This window comes from Macaca nemestrina, unplaced genomic scaffold (assembly GCF_043159975.1).
Source record: "Macaca nemestrina isolate mMacNem1 unplaced genomic scaffold, mMacNem.hap1 Scaffold_50, whole genome shotgun sequence".
Taxonomy (NCBI): domain Eukaryota; kingdom Metazoa; phylum Chordata; class Mammalia; order Primates; family Cercopithecidae; genus Macaca; species Macaca nemestrina.
Genome location: NW_027257686.1, coordinates 360,253 through 377,781, shown reverse-complemented (window position 1 = coordinate 377,781; position 17,529 = coordinate 360,253). Strand labels below are relative to the sequence as shown.

Below are 17,529 nucleotides of genomic sequence, written 5' to 3'. Positions count from 1 at the left end.
CCCTTCCCTTGCTCCCTTCCCCTCTCCCAAATTCTAGTTGCCCATCTGCTGAGTTGGGCTGCTGGTCGATCTGATCAACTTTCTGAGGACACATCAAAACTGCAGAAAAGGCTGATCGACCCAGCAACTCTAACAAAGATCATCCGTCGGACATCTGGTCACCCCTCTATCTCAGAGCCAGAGGCTGCAGGCTCTTCCCCGGTGGGGAGGGTAGGGCCTCAAAGTCCAAACACAATATCTCATTATGCAGGCCGCAGCTAAATCCACTGCGCCTTCCCCGTTTTTCTCGTACTGCCCAAGCCAGTCTCCACCTCCGAGACAAGACTCCGAAAAAGGTGTAAAGCTCAAATCGGATGATCACGACCCACGCGTGGCCACGGACGGTCCCATGTTACCCTTTGCAGTCCTCCTGGAACAGGCGGGCCGGTCCTCACCTCCGAGGCGGGGCTCAGAGATAATGGGTGTAATGGAAGGCCTGAGGACAAGGCCCCAAACCAGTCGGCGTCCGGGCGGGGTACCCCATCCCCCATTCATACTCTCGGAAGGCCCATCGATTCCTGCGTGCACTAGTTGATCAGCTCAGGCCACAGCACTCCGAGTTTAAGAGCGCGCCTCCAACGCTGACCTGCAGGTTTAATCTCCGACGAAAGGACGAAGAGTACACCGGGCAAAGCTGGGCTCATCCTGCCAGTGCTGCCAGTCGCCTGAACTCTGCACAGCACTCTGTGGCCAAATCCCCTTTCTTGCCGGCTTCTCCAGAGCGCAGGAGAGAAAACCTAAACAGTGCAGCCAGGTGGCGCCCGACAGCCGGTGCGAGCAGCCGCGGATCGGATCGGCATAGCTGGCGGTAGAGGCCTCTCCAAGTCCCGGGCTACCTGGTATCGCGTTTCTCAGCCGGGGGCGGACAGAGGAGCTCTCAGTTGGCACGGCCTAGAATGGTGCGACCCCGCAGCCGAAGGGGACTTGAAAATTTTTCCTAACCACCGTTAGGCTCCGAGAGACTGCTACCGGCTAGGACAGACCGCCCACGCGGCTCCGGGATGGGCGATCTTCTCCGCTAACCGGGAACGTTTCCGGAGACCCCCCGGGACCGGCGCCCTGCCTCATCTTCCCAGCGCAGCGGGGTCCCGGGCTCCCAGCGTATTCGAAAGTTTTGAGGCGGGAGAGACCCTGAAGTTGAAACTGTGAAAGGGAGAAGGTGGGTGAATCGCTTTTATTCTGTCTTTTGGAAGTGGGGAAGCCTTTCTAAACCACAAAATAAACCCAGAAGCCATCAAGGAAATGATTGATCAGCTTGACAACATAACGTTTGAACAAAATACACAAGCAAAGTCCAAAGATAACAAATGACTGTGGAGATCAATTCTGCAAATACGCGGGTGATAAGAATATTGATTTCATTCACAGTAGCCAAGATACAGAAGCAACCTAAGCATCTACCAGTGGGTGAACAAATAAAGAAAATGCGGTGCATGTACACCATGCGGTACTATCCCGCCTTTGAATAAAAGGAAATCCTGCCATTGGCGACAACATGGATGAACGTGAAGGCCATTGTACTAAGCAAAGTAAGCCAGGCACAGACACAAATACCACTTGGTCTCTCCTGTACGTGGAATCTGAAAATAGCTGAACTCATAGAAACGGAGAGTAGAATGGAGGCTACCTGAGGCCGGGGGAAGGGCAGGAGCGGGGAGACGTTGGTCAACGGGTACAAGGATTCAGTTAGACAAGAGGAATACGTTTTAGTGATCCACATGACACGGTGACTGTAGTTAATGCATTATATATGTCAAAATTCCTAAAATAGAAGATTTTAAATATTCTTACCACAAAAAATAGATGAGTTGGTGATGGATATCTTAATTAGCTTAAAGTAATTGTCCCACCAATGTATACATATATCGAAACATCACATTGTATCCCATAAATATATACAATTATGATTTGTCAATTAAAAATAAACTTTAAAAATCGTTTGAAAAGATTTCAGCATTATTTACTATAATAACAAAAAAACTGGTGTAGGGGTTGATAGCCATTCATTAAGAGGGGCTGGGTTAAATAAACTCCAGTACATCCACACCGTACACTGTGTGAATTTGTTTTGTTTTGTTTTAGATGAGATAAATGTTGATGATGAAATATTAAATGAAGAATTTAAAACAAGAATTGAGTTACCCCTATTTCAACACATTAAATAGCTAGTAAAGACCGTGTGGTATGGACAGAGGGAGATGATCTACAGAACAGAAAAAAGATAGAAAACAAATGCACCCAGCTGGTTTTTGACAAGCATGCGAAAGCAACTCATGGGAGGAAAAGTGGCCTTTCCATCAAATGGGAGTCGGGCAACTGCACATCACAGGCACAGCAAACAAGCAGGCAAACCAAAATCCTTGACCTAGACACTGTCAACTTTAAAATCCTAAGCCCCCACCAAATGAATGGACCCCGTCTTGGCCAAGGGGACCTCAGGAAAATCTTTAAAATTTAGTTCTAGTCATAATGGGGTGGGAGGTCAGGCACACCTCATTATACCCCCTGCCTTTTGGGGTTTAGACCAGCATTAATGTTAACATAGAGATCAGAAGACTGACAGAACAGACTCTGTGGCAATAAAACACCAAATTATAAACAGGACTTAAGGCCATGCCAGGCAAGGGTGAAGTCACTAACCCTACGCCTAGAGAATAAACTGTGTTCTAAGGGCCACAAGGCTTTTCTTTTACTCTAGCAGCTAAACAACCACTTGCGTCGAGATGGACAAGATTAAAACAATGTCCAGCTCCACCACCTACTGACTTACTGAACCCCTGCTCTACCAGCCATAACTTCCTGATAACACCACCAACCATGGAGTGTCTCTGGCTGGTTTACAGAGGCTGCACACTTGTGTGCCTTCATGCCCTGAAAAGACCTGTTGACATATAGGACCTAATTGTAATACATTTAAATGTTAAGTCTCCACCCCAAAGTGAACATGGGTCATATGCTACATGCATGTCTGTTCAATATGCATGTATCAGCACCACCTTCATGAATATTCATAGCTCCTCCTATAACCTGTTGAATATGTATGTTTAGCCAACCTGCTCAGCATAAAGCTCCAACCCCAACCCCTCCTCCTTCAAAGTGCCTCTTTCTGGTTTTCTGGTCCCTTGGCTGGGATGGCCACCTTGTAGGCTGTAATCCTTATGAGAAATAAAGTCTCCTCACCTTTCTAAATGGATAAATTGTGGGGGTTTTACCCTCACACCTCATACAAACATTAACTCCAAATGGATCACACATTTCAATGTAAAATGTAAAACTATAAAACTTCAGGGAAAAATAATTCTTAGAGAATAATGGGATCTAGACTAAAAAGGAGATTTTGTACTTGACATCAAAAGTATGGTTCATAAAGAGAGAGGGATAAATTGGAAGTCATCAAAATTAAAAACCCAGGCTCTGTGAAAGGTCCTCTGTTTTTTTTTGTTTTTTTTTTTTTTCTGAGATGGAGTCTCACTCTGTTGCCCAGGCTGGAGTGCAGTGGCACAATCTCGGCTCAGCGCAACCTCCGCCTCCCAGGTTCAAGTGATTCTCCTGCCTCAGCCTCCCAAGCAGCTGGGACTACAGGTGCATGCCGCCATGCCCAGATAATTTTTGTAATATTTTTTACACATTGTTGTAGAATATGTGGTTTGCAAATATTTTCTTCTGATCTATACTTTGTTTTCATCCTCTTAACAGGACCTTTCAACTGGGTGTGGTGGCTCACGCCTGTAATCCCAGCACTTTGGGGGGCCGAGCCAGGCAGATCACCAGGTCAGGAGTTCAAGACAAGCCTGACTAATATGGTGAAACCCCATCTCTACTAAAAACACAAAAATTAGCCAGGAGTGGTGGTGGCCATCTGTAATCCCAGCACTTTGGGAGGTAGAGGCGGGCAGATCACGAGGTCAAGAGATTGAGACCATCCTGGCCAACAAGGCGAAACCCTTTGTGGATGGAAAAACTTCATTTAGTGTTTTTATAACAATGACAAATAATAATGGTAATCATTACAATAGTGATGAACAACAGCAACAATAACTATTATCATTATTAACCTCGGGGGATGAAAGAGTAGGGTACAGACTATGGAGAATGGCCACCTACCCCTGCTGGGTCCCAGGGTGGCTGGAGTCAGAGCCCCAGGTTTGCGCATGCAACGTGCTCTGTGAAGGCAATGGGCAAGCAGCAGGAGGAAAGGTAAGTAGCTCTAAGAGGGTGCGGCAGACCAGTGAGGACCCTGGGAGGAGAAACGGGGGAGGGGCGAGCAGGGAGAGGGACCCAGTTTGGGCACCCACTGCCTGGTCAGTGAGCTGCCAAAGCTTCCTCCACAAGGGCTAGACACCTGGTCCATGCCTGCCTACCCGGCCCCAGGCCAGCAAACTGCGGGCACCAGCTCACGGTGCACAGAAATATGCACTCTGGATGAATCGCACACCTCAATGTTAAACTAAAAGAGAAAACCTCAGTAGAGAATGCTAAGCTTTTGTGTCCCCTGGAGAAATGTTCTTCAGTGTGGCAGAGCAGAAACCCAGGTGGTTGGCAGCCGTCTGGTGTGGTGCCAGGGCAGAGCGCTGACCTGTTAGAGCAGCCTGGAGTTCTGCCAGCTGTGACCCACCGCGCCGCCTTCTGTATCTGCAGGGTAAGACCTTCAGGTTTAGCACCGCAAACCCAGGCATTTGGAGCCTGTTGGGCCAGCGTTGCTGATCAGGTGCAGATGGGCCTGCTGACTTCACCTGAATTGTAGCTGCCAGCCTTCTTGAGAAATGGGGGCGCAGATGTGACTCAGCAGGCTGAGGCCTCGGGTGCACCATTACTGCCTGAACACACGTCCCCCAGGCACTTTGGGCCCCCAACACCCAAAGCGGCCACGAGGTGCGGGGCCTCCCTCTGGCTAGGGGGAGCAAGGAGACAGCGAGTGTGGTAGCCAGGGCTGGGCCTCAGCACTCCCAGGGGGGTGTGGGTGTGATGAGTGCCATCAGGCCAAGTCCACAGTGAAGGTTTGTAGGACTGGGGCTGGGGGCTGGCCTTGAATCCTGAGCCACCCACCAGTGGCAAACTGCAGTTTTGCAGGAGGATCACTGGAGCCCAGGATTTCAAGGCTGCAGTGAGCCATCATTGTGCCACTGCACTCCAGCCTAGGCAACAGAAATTGTAGTATTTGCATATAACCTACACACATCCTCCACATGCTTTAAATCAGGGGTGTCCAATCTTTTGGTTTTTCTCGGCCACAATGGAAGAAGAATTGTCTTGGGTCACCCATAAAATACAATAACACTAAAGATAGCTGATGAGCTTTAAAAAATCGCAAAAAAAAAAAATCTCATATTTTAAGAAAGTTTACAAATTTGTTTTGGAGGGTAGGCCACAGGTTGGACAAGGTTGATTTAAATCACCTCTAGATTACTTATATCTAATACAATGTAAATACTATGTAAATAGTTGTTATATTGTATTATTTAGAGAATAATGGCAAGAAAAAAAGTCTGTATGTTTAGTACAGACACAACCATTCTTTTTTTTCAAATGTTTTTGCATCAAGTTTGGCTGAATCCATGGATGCAGAACCCATGGATATGAAGGAGGGACTGTACTCTGTGTGGATTGCTATGTGGGAATGGGAAAAACACTTTGGTTTGGCTTTCCATTGCACCTCTGTCATTTTTGGTGATGTTTTATCTTTGCAAATTAGTTAGTAGAAAAGTTGTCTTATTTGAGAATATATTCAAGAGCTGAAAGATTTTTTATATCTTTACTAGACTTATATTTTTCTAAGAATTGACCACTTACTGCTCTTGATAGCAGTGTGAACACCAGCAAAGCAGTCAACTGATAAATCATGCAGTTCATGCACTGGAAAGGAGAGCTTTAATTCTTGTGAAGGAGTGCAGCTCACAGGCTTGGAAGTGTAGCCTCTGGCTCTGCCAAAAGCAAGTGCTTCAAGGGAGGGGTAAAGGGAGTAGGAATTTATGATGAGTGGAGTGGCAGAACGTATATATTCAATAAGTTATAGGAGTAGTAATGAATATTTATGAAAGGAACGTGAATGTGCCGTTGAGTTTCATACCTCTTCATGGGTCACGTGTTCATGTATTAGCATGATCTGGGGGTGGAGTTTTTAGCCTCTGACATCAAAAGGTGCATCAGGGGCCACAAACCACTCACTGTGCATCCTCTGTGAGCCAGCCAAAACCGGTCCAGAGGCGGTGGTTTGTTTTAGGAAAGATGCACTGTGAAGCTGGTGACTATCACTCCAAAACTGCAAAGAAGTAGGGTGAGTCCAGCCACGGCCTCAGATGATTGGCTAAAGATGATAAAGGAATGAGTCCTGTGTTTCTGATTTGCCAGAGTTGGTTTCTGCTTACTCCTTAAGAGTTTGGTTAAAGATTATATGGAAGGGACATGCTGAAATATGTCTGACCTCCCATCTCATCATGGCCAGGAGCTCAGTTTTCAAGGTTTCTCTGGGGTCCCCTTGGCCAAGAGAAGGCTCTATCAGTCAGTTGGGGGAACTTATGATTTAATTTTTATTCCTCAGGTCATTTTAATAGACCTTGCAACTTTAAAATAAGCATTATCAGGTCTAAGAACTCAGTGTGTGAGCACCACTCAAGCACCACAGCCTGCTGCCAAGATGCTAAATGTTGTAAGAAAATTACAAGGAAGCGGGGCCCCAGACGGGCACCCCAGCTCTTTACCACACTTCCTCCCTGCATTGGCCACGTGGCCACGTGATCCTCTATACTATGAACCTCTTCTCTGAAAACATGACTAAGGTACCACAAAACCAAGCTCCTAGAGGCGCCTGGCAATGACGGATTTGCTGAGCTCCCTCTCCTCCCTTTTTCTCCCTCATGCCTCCATATCTTGCTTCCCCGAGCCCCCACGTCCCCCTGCTTTTTAGTTGATCTTTTCCTGGCCCGACCTCGACACCCCTCATCTTATGGCCCTGTCACCCCCATGTCCCTTGTCACCTCACCCCCGTGCCTTATTTCCTCTGAGCTGGGTTTGTCCCTCGAACAGTGGCCCGTGGCCCCCACCCCCTCACTGTTTCCTTGTCCCTCTCCCCCAAAACGTTGGACTCAGTTCTGGGGGGGACTCGATCCCCCGCTCCTCACCCAGACTCACTAGGGCCATTTGACCTCCCCACATCTCTCTTCCCAGGCCCTTCTTTAGTCCAGGCCTACCCGAGACCCCTGGACTCTGCCCTGGCCCTGTGCTCAGCGTCCCCCAGGGTCCCTGCTCCGAAGTCCCTGCTTCCCCGAGGCCTGGACACCTCCCTAGGCTCTGCTGTCGCTCGGCCTCGCTGCCCCAATTCTTCGTGGCTCAGCACTCTCTGTGTCCCACAACCCGAGCCATCCACCACTTCTCTGACCGCACCCCCGCCTCCCTGTCTGCCAGGCTGAGGAACACCCGAGCCTGCAGGTTGGAAACAGAACCGAATGCGCACCTTAACAGTTGTCCATTTAGCAGGAGGTTTTGAGCTTTGACTGTATACTGTAAGACTCAAGAACTGTACACAAACATACTGTTGGAAAATTTGTTTTAGGAATATCAAGTGAATAATAATGATTTTACTCTTGTTTCATTTTGTTTTTGACACAAGACCTTGTTCTGTTGCCCAGGCTGGAGTACAGTGGCAGGATCATGGTTCACTACAGCTGCTGCCTCCTGGGCTTAAGCAGTCCTCCTACTTCAGCCTCCTGAGTAACTGGAACCACAGACGCACATCACCAGGCCCCGGTAAATTTTTTATTTTTTTGGTAGAGACAGAGTCTCATTATGTTGCCCAAGCTAGTCTTGAACTTGTGGGCTCAAGTGATCCTGTCTCGCCTCAGGCTCCCAAAGTGCTGGGATTACAGGCATGAGTCATCATGCCCAGAAGAAAGATTTTATTATGTGGAAATAAAAGGATATTAAAATATAACTTGAAATAACCCATTTCCTTGCAAATGATTTTTCCACCAGTTAATCAAACAATGCCAACAGGAGACACTGTCACATTCTTTATTGAACAAACAATACCTCAAATAACTTCATGTAAATACTACTGGGAAACAGCATTTTATTAAAATGTTTGAATTTCGTATTTTATCAAAGTCTAACATATTAGTAATAATATTTTCTTTTTATTCAACTTTAAAGTTCTATTCAACAATAGCAATTTATAATTTTATATTAATAAAATGTCATTGATAGTTTAATGTTATAACTTAACATTAATGAAGCCAGCACAGATGGTATAATGTTCATATTTTAATTTATAGGTTTAATGTACACATACATAATTCAACATTAATGGCTTCTTTAATTACTCTGCCATTAATATTGTAATTCTATATTATCATTAACAGTTGCCCTTCTATGTTAATATTAGACATTTTAGCATCTGTCAGTTCTATCAAGTTTTTCTCACTGTTTCTTCTTTGAATTCCAGACATGACTGCAGTCCTCTCTTCTAAAATCTGAGGGCTTTCGCTGGCTGGGTGCTACTGGAAGAACTGTAACCTGGTTGTTACCTCAACCGTATTTTCTTTTAAACGTTTTAATTAAAAGAAGTTTTTAAAAATGTGGAAATATTCACTTCTTTAAATACAGTGGGAATAGGTATGGATGAAGTCTGTTTCTCCTCTTTTGATCCAGGGGCACTTCTCAGAACTCTTCCAAGTGCCAGATCCCGGGCCACGGGCAGCTTGGCCCCAGCAGCAGTTCAGTTACCCCATCATGGCTGGGGCACCAGGGGAACCCCACAGGTGGGCAAAAATTACCATAGACTTTAACACAAGCAACCAGCACCAACATCATGGTACTTGATCTTCCGACTTCCTGCACTACCAACTCTATGTCTCATCACATTCTCCTCTGGCCTCTCAGCCCCCAGCACGCATGCTTCAGCCTCTGTTTCTGCTGAGGCCGTTTCTTCATACACCCTAGAACACAGAACACAGGACAGAGACAGAGACTTTAGTAGGAATAGTGACATTTAAAAACTTATCAGAGATATGAAAAACCAACTACATGAAATATGGCAGTATGTTAAGGCTTTGTGAATAAAAACACAATAAAGAGGGGGTGTGTAAAGCTATTTTCCAAACATCCTTCCAAACCAAGGCTTTTGAGGGAGCAAGCCCTCCCAGTAGGTGGCAGGATAGGCCCAGCAGTGTCTTCATCCCATTGCTGTCATGAGTTAGGAAAGGCTGAATTCTATTTTACACGCAAAAGAAAACATTTATTTAATTAAAGATTCAGGCTACAATACAGTTCTTCATAAAACATTAAAATATTTTTATTATCGATATTTTTCTGTTGCTTTGTCTCACGAAAACACGATTTGCCTTTGTGAAACCTGAAGTTTCCTATTCTATCAATGAGAAGGTATATCAAGTGGATAGTCCATCCAGTGTATCCAACATCAGCTACAAAATGTCTCCCTTTTCCCTAATTTTGCCTTTTTTTCCCTTTGTCATTCTTGAGTCTCTGTTAGTGCACCAAGGAAGTGAAGATGTGTACTTAAAGAAATGCCAACATCTGCTGAAGATTAGATTCCATATTTTGTATTTTAGTTGATGTAATGATGACTTTAGTTATAATGACTTTAGTTGATGTAATGATTCTAATGAACGGGAAAGATTTTGTTTCCCATTTTAAAAGACACCATTAAATCATGCTGAATATTTTTAAATTTATTATGGATGTGTATTCAAGGGGTTGCCATTTACCTGCTTCAGTCTTCCCTCTAAACCAATCCTAAGAAATACCTAGGCTGAATTCATATCACATGAAAATTCATCACATGATGTCCTACTTAGGTCAAAAAGTATAAAAACTGACATTATGGAGAAAGATTTCATTGTAACCAGGACAGAAAGACACTAAGGCACACAGTGCTCAGAGCGGCGTGCTGACAAGATCTCTGGTGTGAGGCCATTGCCTGGACACCTGCTGGGCTTTGTCCTGGACACCATTCATTCACTTGAGCATGTTTGGTACCCAGGGTTCCTTCAGGTACATCAGTATTCAGTGGCGTGCCCAGAAGTCACATGACTCTCATGTTGGGGGTGCAAAGTCAGACTTGACTTGCTTTGGGAAGTTTTTCGGCTGCAGGCTGTGTCAGGAAGCTTCATGGAAGGGAAAAATCAACAGCATCAGCTAGGATGGAAGTACGTAAACTGATGATGACCTTGCACATGTGGCTTCATTAGCAATGCATCTGCCAGTCTCCAAAACAGTGCAGATTCAATGCAATCCAGGAGGAAATTGACTCACGTGAACAGGGAAAATGCAACTAACAATTCATGGTGCTTTTTGGTTGTGGAGACCTTTCTCTGTGCTACTGTTTTCCAAAGGAAGGCTGTGTCTTCAGAAACAAATAAACTGATCAAGATATACTTTCAAATGTTTCATGTAGAATTGTTTCTAATCTTCTAGCTACAGGATACTTTGTGACCCAGAGAATGCGCCACTCTCCTGCCTGTGCGTGGGGCTCATCCACTCCCAAGCCATTCAGGGTCTCTCAGTGCTATAATTCAGAGGATCTTTGAGAGAGCACAAGAGAGACTGTTGATATGAATGATTTGCTCTGTTGGCTACAACTGTCTTACATGTGTCATTCAATACCTTTATATATTACACTTCAGGACATTCCAGGTCTCATGCAAATCTCGCAGAGGAAATTTTCCAAGGGTTTTAGACCCTCCTCTCCCATTTGGGAGGTTTTGTTGATTTCTAACTTCAGAATGAGGTGTTGGGACATGCCATGTTCTGGTTTCCATGGCCATGACAGAGCTGGACGACAGGGATGACCACAGAGGCACAGTCCTGAAAGCACTGCACAATAAGAATGCAGAGCATCTACTCAGGGTAGAGGATGGCTACAGAAACACGCTCAATTTGTCATGGCGGGTACAGTGGGCATGGGAAGTGGGCACAGGAAGCACAGCTGGTGTCTTCAGGGGCACCCCCAACCTCTGCCATGATACCAAAGGAAGATGTAACTGACCACAGGGAGGAGGATGCCACATGGTCCTGCTCTGTCCTCTTCAATCTGCTTAGTGCTTTTGCTGTTGCAGAGCTCCTGTGAGGCAGGGTGCTGTGCAGCAGCAGCACTGAGGATGGCGTCCATAGTAACAGCCTCTCAGATGTGTGTGACACACACCTGCAAAGTCAATGGCAGGCCCGGTGCTATTACATGAGCAACTACTTTTTACAATTATTTTAAAACAATATACGGCAACATTGGGAAGCTGCTTTCCTTTAAAATGGTTCAATGTTTTTAGTTTGGACAAGACTTGACTACATTAATTTTCACATGATTGTGCTCAGGCACAAGCTCATGCATGAGGCATGACCAAAAATAGTTCTGGAAAGATAAGGCTAGTCTACAAGCCAAGGGCACGCACATGACAGGGGGCACCTTTCGATGGTGGGGACACAGGAGGAGCATGCTGAGAAACCCTGTGAGCCGACCTTCCCGCCGCCAAGGTTGCAGCCTCCACCACTGCAGCTCTGACTCACAGTTTATATTGCTGAAGTCGAATAAAATATAGAGATAAATCTCTAAACGTAACACTGATTATTTAGGAGGCAAGAATGGCAATGTGGGGCATACTCACAGATCAGATGGTCTTCAGTATGTTCCAAGAACAAAGATAAAGTTGAGAGTTTTTATTTTAAAATTCATGTAGAACCAAAAAGAGCCCACATAGCCCATGGGCAATTCTAAGCAGAAAGAACAAAGCTGGAGGCATCACGCTACCTGACTTCAAACTGTATTACAGGGCTACAGTAATCAAAACAGCATGGTACTGGAACAAAAAGAGGCACATAGACCAATGGAACAGAATAGAGAACCCAGAAATAAGGCCGTATACCTACGAGCATCTGATCTTTGACAAACCTGACAAAAACAAGCATTGGGAAAGGATTCTCTATTCAATAAATGGTGCTGGGATACTGGACCCCTTCCTCTCTCCATATACAAAAATCAACTCAAGATGGATTAAAGCAGAGGTCCCCAATCCCTGGGCAATGGACTGGTACCAGTCTGTGTCTTGTTAGGAACCAGGCCGCACAGCAGGAGGTGAGTGGCTGGTGAGCAAGCATTACCACCTGAGTTCCACTTCCTGTCAGATCAGCAGCGGCATTAGATTCTCATAAGGGTGCGAACACTGTTGTGAACTGCACGTGTGAGGGATCTAGGTTGTGAACTCCCTTTGAGAATCTAACTAATACCCGATGACCTGAAGTGGAACAGTTTCATCCCGAAACCATCCCACTGCCGACTGCTTTCTGTGGGAACATTGTCTTCCACAGAATCAGTCCCTGGTACCAAAAAGGTTGTGGACTGCTGGATTAAAGATTTAAATGTAAAACCCAAAACTGTAAAAACCCTGGAAGACAACCTAGGAAATACCATCTTGGACATAGAAACGGACAAAGACTTCATGACGAAGACACCAAAAGCAATTGCAACAAAAGCAAAAATTGACAGATGGAATCTAATTAAACTTAAGAGCTTCTGCAGAGCAAAAGAAACTGTCAACAAAGTAAACAGAAAACCTACAGAATGGGAGAAAATATTTGCAAACTATGCATCTGACAAAGGCCTAATATTCAGCATCTCTAAGGAATTTAAAGAAATGTACAAGAGAAAAACAACCCCATTAAAAAGTGGGCAAAGACATGAAGAGACACTTTTCAAAAGAAGACAAACATGTGGCCAATAAGCATATAAAAAAAAACTCAGTATCACTGATCATTAGAGAAACACAAATCAAAACCATAGTGCGATACCTTCTCACACCAGTCAGAATGTCAGAATGCCAATTATTAAAAAGTCACAAAATAACAGATGCTGGAGAAAAGGGAACACTTGTACACTGTTGGTGGGAGTGTAAATTAGTTCAACCATTGTGGAAAGCAGTGTGGCAATTCCTCAAAGAGCTAAAAACAGAACTACCATTTGACTCGGCAATCCCACTTGGGATTTACATACCCAGAGGAATATACATTGTACTGTAAAAACACATGCACACAAATATTCATTGCAGCACTATTCACAATAGCAAAGACATGGAATCAACTTAAATGACCATCAATGACAGATTAGATAAAGAACATGTGGCATATAAACACCATGGAATACTATGCAGCCATAAAAAATGAGATTATGTCTTTTTCAGGAACATGGATGGAGCGGGAGGCCATTATCCTTAGCAAACCAAGGCAGAAACAGAAAACGAGATACCACATATTCTCACTTATAAGTTGGAGCTAAATGATGACAACACATGGACACATAGAGGGGAACAGACACTGGGGCTTACTTGAGGGTGGAGGGTTGGAGGAGGGAGAAGGGCAGAAAAGATAACTAATGGGTACTGGGTTTAATACCTGGGTGATGAAAAAATCTGTACAACCAACGCCCATGACAGAGTTCACCTATGTAAACTGATAACAAACCTGCACATGCACCTTCAAACCTAAAATAAAAGTTTTTTTTTTTTTTAAAGAAAGGTGACAGTTTTATTAGAGAAATGTTAGGTACAGCTTGGAAAAAAAGTATATTGGCTCTGGCGAAGCTTCTGAGAGCTGGTGAGCTCTGACTGGTGAGTGACAGCCGGAGGTAAGGTTGGTCTTCGAGTCAGGGCAGTGTGTTTGAGGAAATACGAGCTTAAACTGGTCCTTGGGTTGCAGCAGGCCTTTTCAGCAACTAGCCTTGTGGAAAAATCAATTCTCAGAACAGGTTCTCTTGGTATGATCAGTGCTCTCATCCTGCAAGCCTGTCCCCATGCCATGAGCACCCAGTAGACAGTCCCTCAGGGCCCGGGACCATGGGGCTTCTGCGTCATCGTGGGCAGCAAGGACTTCAAGCATCCTCTCCATTTCCGGGTCACCCCCGGAAGCAAGGCTGCCGTAGCTAATTTGTGTATCGGAGATGTAATCACAGCCATGGCCCAGGGAAATACCAGCCATAGGGCACTCTGGGACACTCAGAACAAAATCAAACAAAATCAAAATTTGCTCTAGGGACCCTCACAGTCCTGTTGCTTTGTGATAGCTTTATGCCTAGCAATAGAAAGGCTTTCTTTGCACCCTCTTTGCACTTCTTTTCTTTGAATATTTGGTGAAAGAATCATTCTAATGACTGCTTTGTAGTCAGTGTGATGTTTGAAAGGGTGCTGTAGATCCAGGAAACCCTGATAGTGAGGCTGTGGCAGTGTACTTAATTTGCATTCAACTTTCTTTTCATTCCATTCCTTTGAGAGAAACAGTCTAAAATGGATCTGTGATATTAAAGCCTGTGGATGGGCCATCAGGTGCAACTGAGGCATATGCAGCGGACTGTGCCCACAGGAAATGTTTCCTAGGAACTTGCACTGTATTCCCTGTTTGATGTTCTAATTATATGCTAAATTGTGTGCCTCTGAGCAGCAGGAACCCTTGGAAGGTCAAGCACCTTCTCTGGGGCAGCAGCACCTCTGCCTGAAGACCCAGAGGCAGAATCTGAGGGCAGAGGCAGCAGCAGGAGCGGGATTGAGGCCGAGGCTGCTTACCTAACCCCATCATGACAGTAGGAAGAAAACGCCCTAGGAATCTCTCAAACCCACTGTTCATTATGACTCTCCCTCCGAAGCTCAGGCATTCCACCCTCCTCGGCCTCCCAAAGTGCTGAGATTACAGGCCTGAGTCACCATGCCTGGCCTAAATACATAAATTTAGAAATATGTGAGACCTTGAGATGAGCAGAGACTGCAACATCCTTCATTTCTGAATGCATTTGTTGAGTCTATAGGAATAATTGGGTGGAAAAGTAAGACCATTATAAGCAAAGCAGCATTAATGCCAAAGGGAGAGGCAAGTTGAGATTTTTACCAGTGCAAATTGGCTGACAGGGCTGCTAATGAAATTCTCCACATAAGGAATCTGGGTGACTAAGCAGTGGTTCTGAAAAACTGATGGCAGGCAGGTTGAAAATAGAGAGACGTTGCTTAAGCCCTGATGGAGGGTGGGGCCTGATCCCATTTTGGAAGCTTCTAGGGACAGAACCCAAGTCATCTAAACTACTGATTAAATTGAGGACATAACCCTCTAGCTCCATAACAAAGGAACAAAGCACGTTCTTTCTGTAAGAACTTACCAGCTTGGGTGTCTGCTGCTATTTTGTATTTAAATTGTGGCACACAATAGAAAACTAGAAGACATGAAAAGTTTTAAGACAATGTGATTCCTGATAAAAAAAATTAAAAAGCCTAATTCTGTGAAGAAAGTTAATGGTAGCTTGAGGATAGCATTGAATCTATAAATTGGCCATTTTCACGATATTGATTCTTCCTATCCAGGAGCATGGAATGTTCTTCCATTTGTTTGTGTCTTCTCTTATTCCCTTGAGCAGTGGTTTGTAGTTCTCCTTGAAGAGGTCCTTTGCATTCCTTGTAAGTTGTATTCCTCGGTATTTTATTCTGTTCGTAGTAATTGTGAATGGGAGTTCACTCATGATTTGACTCTCTGTCTATTACTGGTGTATAGGAATGCTTGTGATTTTTGCACATTGATTTTTTATCCTGAGACTTTGCTGAAGTTCCTTATTGGCTCAAGGAGATTTGGGGCCGAGATGATGGGGTTTTCTAAACACACAAGCATGTCATCTGCAAAGAGACAATTTGACTTGCTCTCTTTCTATTTGAATACCTTTACTTCTTTCTCTTGCCTGACTGCCCTGACCAGAACTTCCAATATTATGTTGAATAGGAGTGGTGAGAGAGGGCTACTGCTGTCAAAACACTTTCAAGGCAATACAATTAGATGAAAGTATTTTAAAAAAAGTTAAAAAGTCAAAAGAAGTAGAACTATAGATGATACAAATACAGAAATCAGTAGATGAAAAAAATTAAAGTAATTTAGAAGAAAAAATGGATGAATTGGTATACAAATGAAGAATTTCAGCAGAGAAAAGGAAAACAAAAAGAGAAAATTCTAGAACTGAGAATTGTAATGTTGGACGTGAACAATTAATCTGATTATCTTAAAGTAGAATGGACACAGAAAAAAAAAGTTATTGACTTCAAATAAAGTCATTTGAAATTCTCTAAACTGAAGCACAGAGAGGAAAAAGAAATAATAATTTTTAAATTGATAATCAGAGCCCTGTAGGAGAATTTTCAAATGGTATCATATTGGTATAGTACAACAAAATTGGAAAATAAAATGGGGAAATAATACCACTTACAATAGTGGTTAAAAAAACACAAAACCATAAAATACTGAATAATAATCGTAAAGAACCACGTGTAAGACCTGTACATTGAAAATTATTGAAATAAAAAACTAAATAGAGAAATAATGTCATAAATTAGAAGTCAAAATGTTAAGAGGCCATTTGTCCTGATATGTATATACTCATAGCCATCATAGTCATATCATTTCAAATTCTAGCATGTTTTTAAATTCTAGAACTGAAAATGTTTATTCCGTATTTTATTAAAAAATGCAGAAGAGTCAAGGCAATTCTTAAAAAAAAAAAGGAGGACTTACCATATTTCCAGGCAGAATAAAACTACATTAATTAAGCCAATGAGTGTTAGTACACAGACAAATATATCAATAGGCCTAAAGAGCGTATACAATGACTTGATTTTGACAAATGCACCAATGCAGTTCAATAGGATAACGGAGCGCTCTCTCTCTTTCTCTCTCTCTTGCTCTCTCTCTCTCCCTCTGGTTTTGCTCTCTCTCTCTCCCTCTGGTTTTGCTCTATTGCCCAAGCTGGAGTATAGGGACATGATCATAACTTAATATAACCTTAAACTCCTGGGCTTAAGTGATTCTCCCTCCTCAGGCTCCTGAGTAGCTAGAACTAGTTTTTGTAGAGATAGTGTCTCACTATGTTGCCCAAGCAGTGTTCTTCAATTTAAAATACAAATATTTCTGGGGAAAAATATATCAAAATGTGAAAAACGGTTTAAAAAATCAGTTAACATTGACCATCTACATTATTTCTTATACTAAAATTAATTCAACGTAAACATAAATGTCAAAAACTAAAAACTTTAAAGCTTTTAGAAGGAAACATGCACAAATTTCCTGGTGTAGCAAGTGTTTGTTTAGGGCAAATAAGGCCTATCCATTTTAAAAAGTTGAAAAATTAGGTTTGAAATTAAGATATTTTGCTCACAGAAAGATAAACTTAAGGAAATAAAAAGATGATTCACAGATTCAGAAAAAATATTCATAAAGCATATAGCTGACAAAGAATGTGTATCCAGAACATATAAGCCCCACAAATCAACAATAACAAAATAATAAGCAACACACTTTTAAAAAATGACCAAAAGATTTGGACAGACACTTAGAAAATCAAATATCCATATAGCAATAAGCTACATTAAAAGGTTCTCAATTGTCATGGCTAATGCAAATTGCATGTACAATCAGATTTTAAAATAAAAACAACTACATATACCAAACAGGCTCATATATGAAAAACCTGAA

At 43.4% G+C, this 17,529-nt stretch overlaps 1 protein-coding gene and 1 long non-coding RNA gene across 3 annotated transcripts in view; one reads left to right on the top strand and one right to left on the bottom strand.

Moving 5' to 3' along the window:
* The window catches only part of LOC139361443 (uncharacterized), a 286,740-nt gene that overhangs the window by 125,843 nt on the left and 143,368 nt on the right, over positions 1-17,529 (top strand). The window lies entirely within an intron of this gene.
* Positions 8,470-17,529, bottom strand: part of LOC139361445 (lysine-specific demethylase PHF2-like) — a 65,318-nt gene continuing 56,258 nt past the window's right edge. For both annotated transcript variants that reach the window (XM_071090048.1, XM_071090051.1), the window contains exon 4: positions 8,470-8,969. The gene's annotated coding sequence lies outside the window, so the exon portion shown is untranslated. The remainder of the gene's footprint in view (positions 8,970-17,529) is intronic.